At 38.9% G+C, this 4,370-nt stretch overlaps 1 pseudogene; it reads left to right on the top strand.

The window, feature by feature from the left end:
* Positions 1 to 3,259: 3,259 nt before the first annotated feature.
* LOC100760980 lies at positions 3,260 to 3,670 on the top strand (annotated as a pseudogene).
* The last annotated feature ends 700 nt before the right edge of the window (positions 3,671 to 4,370 follow it).

Below are 4,370 nucleotides of genomic sequence, written 5' to 3' on the forward strand. Positions count from 1 at the left end.
TAACATGAATATGCTGCTAATGTATCTAATACTTATGTTTCCACAAACTCTAAGGATTCTTGTAAGTTCCAGGGAGCTGAATTGGATCCAAACAAAACAGGTCAGATTCACTCCAGTTATTCAATCTTTCTCTCATGTTGGGACCCCTCAGGAACCCCTCCCTCATCTTACAAACTTCCCCCTAAGAAAAAATTTTTTTTTCTAAACTTAACCTTGTCCTCTGCTCTGCCAACATCTTGCCAGGTCTAAGAGGCGCCAGGGAGTTCCATACAGCCTGGACTGTGATGAAACAACCAGCTACCCCAGGACTTGGCAGCACCCCAACCTTCTCAGGTCCCCCAAAGATGGCCAACGCCCCCCACATCAGCAGGAAGCAGTCTTGAGAATTCGACACCCTTATTCCTAAATCTGCCATGTCTAACACCCCACCTTTTTTTAATAATAAGTAAAGGTGGGATTGAAAGGTTCAGGCATTATGCTGGCCTGCCGCTGTTACCTTTTGGAACAGGCAGTACCCTGGTCAGCCCAGGGTTCCATGGGAACTAAGTCTGCATGCAAGTGCAGAGGACCCATTTAAAAGATCCCTGCCCATTTACACTCTCTACATTCTCTACTCTCTCTACTCTTCTCCTCTTTTCTGTCTGCTTCTGCTTCTCTTCTCTCTCTCTCTCTCTCTCTCTCTCTCTCTCTCTCTCGCGCGCGCGCGCGCGCGCGCGCAACTGGCATTAACCCTGTTTCTCTTCTCTCTTAGTCTCCCTACTCTGCCAGGCCTATAATAAACTGTCTCATATGTCTCTTAGTCTTGTGTCTCATCCTGTGTCTCTTTATTTCTAGTTTAAACAAAAATCTAACACCTATGGTCTTCAGGCAAGCTTTATTTGTTAGAGTATATACAAGATATCAACCACTAAATTCCCCTTTTTTGTCTAAAATAATAAAGGTTATAACTAATATACGAAAACTATATATAATAAGTACAATAACTATATACAATATAAACAGGCAGTAAATATATCAACAATATCTAGTCCATTAACAATTGACAAATTCAGAGAAAATATTCCATATTTTTTCCTGTCTTGATGAGTCCAAGAGGTTGTACCTAATTCACTTTCTATTCTGACTTACACTACCAGCCCATAAAAGTTATCTTTTTATGTCTCTTAAACTTACACATTTTATACCTCTAGTGAATTTCCTTTCTGTATCTAGTAATAAGGAAATTATACTATAACTATAAAGTCTTCACTACACCAGAGACTCAAGAAGGAAATAATATTAACTGTGTAAGGAGTAAGTGCAAGCAAGCGACTTCCAAAACTGTGAGAAAAGATGGAACAGCTGGCTGCCTGGACAGTCACCCATGGTTTCTCTGCAATGTTGGGCTGTCCATGTTTGGCCTACAGGTCTATCACCTCTGACAGATTTTTATCTGAAACAGGATTTTTGAAGGGCTGTCCAACCATTGGCAAAGTTCAGCAGTCCTTTCTTTTGTGTCCTGCTTATCCATTTTGGACAGCATACTGTCAGCAGTTGAGGCAAGAGCACTTTCTTGTCCAGTAGCTAACTTTTGCCACAAAGAAAGTAAACTCCATGTGGAGTTTCTTCAATGTCTATCATCTTCACCGAAGTAGATCAGTGCTGCCAGGAGCAAATATGTCCCATTATCATAAAAATAAAGAACTTACATTATTAAGTCATCATAAATGACATATTCTGTAGATCTCTAAAGTGTCTGAAGATGACCTGTCTATCTAAGATATATCTCTGTTTGACCTTGAAAACATACCTAATATGACTACAAGTTAGATTTTAATAGGGGACTAATTACTAACCTGTACATCTTTATTATCCAAAATAGTTGGTAATAATAACTTTTATGGACTAAAAATTTGTATTAGATTGTTAAATGAGTTTCATAGGTACCATACCTTGCAAGATTAGAAATGTATGTACAGTATGTTCTAACAAAAATAATCTCAACTTTGTATCAATATACAAAAAAAAACAAGCCAATGTAAAATATATAAAACAAGTAGTTGCTTTTTTGGTTTAAAAATACATTCAATAATCTACCTTTTTACCCTGTTTCTATATCCTCCCCCTTTATTTTTCAGAGTAGATTCAATAATCTATCCTTATATCCTATCTATATCCCCCTTTTTTATTTTCAAAACAAGAACTCTGACTCTTAGTTCCTTTGTTCAACTTTTTCCTGACCATAACCAACAACAACTTGTAACCAACCCTCCTAAACTATTGCAAATACTCATAACCCATTGAAGGACCAAAACCACCCATCCTACCTCTTGGAAATTCGGACTTTGTATTTTTTTTTTTTTTTTTTTTTTTGGTTTTTCGAGACAGGGTCATCCTGGCATTCGCTCTGGAAACCAGGCTGGCCTCAAACTCACAGAGATCCGCCTGCCTCTGCCTCCCGAGTGCTGGGATTAAAGGCGTGCGCCACCAACACCAGGCTCAGACATTGTATTCTTAAATCTACTCCCTGCTAAGGAAAATTTGGGTTAACTGTCAAGTCCTGGGAGAGGTAGCTGTAGCATTTGTTGCTCGGTCTCTGCATAATGGGAAAGTACAGAGCTTGTGTGAAGTCCTGGCTAGAGTAGTCTATGAAGCTGGATCATCTCAGCTGTCTACGTCGAAATTGTCCCGAGCAGTTTGTAGTCCAAAACAAATCTTTAGGTGGTGTTTTTCAGCTTAGTAGTGTTATCACAGTCCTGGTGGAATCATCATTATGGGGACCCATCTTCCTTTTGGAGACTCTAAAGGTCGCTGTTAGATATGGTTATGGTTCACTGCAGAAAATTTAACATTTTAGACATTGTATGCATCAGATCTCAAAGAGGTTAAAGGACCACACTTCGTTATGTACATGCAGAGTACAAAAACTTAATTATCAGTTACCAGATAGAGACTCAAACCCCATGTATAGGAAGCTAGATGAAGCCTTTTACTAGAATTAATTAGTACTCTATATGACCATTAGTATCATAACAAAAGTTTAAAAGATATGTAAATACATTAATTTTTAAAAATTTGAAACAATGTTTATGCCTTAAGAAAAGCTTCAAAGAGCCGGGAGGTGGTGGCGCACACCTTTAATCCCAGCACTCGGGAGGCAGAGGCAGGCAGATCTCTGTGAGTTCAAGACCAGACTGGTCTACAAGAGCTAGTTCCAGGACAGCCTCCAAAGCCACAGAGAAACCCTGTCTCGAAAAAAAAAAAAAAAAACGGGCCCAAGATGTCAAAGCAAGGACGTGGTGGGTCCTCCATTTCCCTGGGTCTTCCCGTAGGAGCTGTGATCAACTGTGCTGACAATACAGGTGCCAAAAATTTGAAGGGCATCAAGGAACGACTGAACAGACTTCCTGCTGCTGGCGTGGGGGACGTGGTGATGGCCATAGTTAAGAAAGGCAAACCCGAACTAAGGAAAAAGGTCCATCCAACAGTGGTAATTCGACAACGAAAGTCGTATTGAAGAAAAGATGGGGTGTTTCTTTATTTTGAAGACAATTCAGGGGTCATAGTAAACAATAAAGGCGAGATGAAAGGCTCTGCTATCACAGGTTCAGTTGCAAAGGAATGTGCAGACTTGTGGCCCAGGATTGCATCCAATGCAGGCAGTATTGCATGATTCTCCAGTGTATTTGTACAATATATTCATCAAAAAGTCTTTTAAATAAAAAGAAAAGAAAAGAAAAACCAAAAAAAAGGGAAAAAAAAGAAAAGCTTCAAAGACTCAAAATAAAACCAAAGGATTGAGATTAGTGGCAGTACAATAGTCCCCTAATTTTGGTTTTTCCTGCTCCATATCAGGTGGCTCTTCTGACATGAGACAGGTTTTAGATTTTACATTAACAAGTATGCTTGGGTTTAAAGAAAGAAAGAGCCACACTCCAACTACAAAGCCAGCTTGAATCTTTAATCGTACTGGGACTACAAAAAGACCAATCATATTATATGTCTATAGAGAAATAAGAAACAAACATTTGGGAAGATTTATGAAATTTCATCCTGTTGGAGATGCGATATGCTAATAGGCCAATTCACTTTTTCTTAGAACTATTTTTGTCTGGATGATTTGTCCTTTTTCTTCAGATGTCTTATTTGTCCAGTGGTCTTCAGAATTCTTAGCTGGATACCTTTATCTCCTGAAAAGGCAAAAACAAAACCCTTCTCCAACCCTAATTTTTGGGAAGGTTTCTTTATGGCAAGTTATATCTGATCAAATGAAAAACATTTGTTAGTTTAAAAGTTAGTTTAGATTGAACAGCCATGCTGTTTGATTATCACCTCCTCTACTCAAGGTGTGTGTGTGTCTCCTGTTCAAATCTAATCTTCATCAGTTTTGA

The sequence above is a fragment of the Cricetulus griseus genome, chromosome 5 (genome assembly GCF_003668045.3).
Source record: "Cricetulus griseus strain 17A/GY chromosome 5, alternate assembly CriGri-PICRH-1.0, whole genome shotgun sequence".
In the NCBI taxonomy this organism is placed as follows: domain Eukaryota; kingdom Metazoa; phylum Chordata; class Mammalia; order Rodentia; family Cricetidae; genus Cricetulus; species Cricetulus griseus.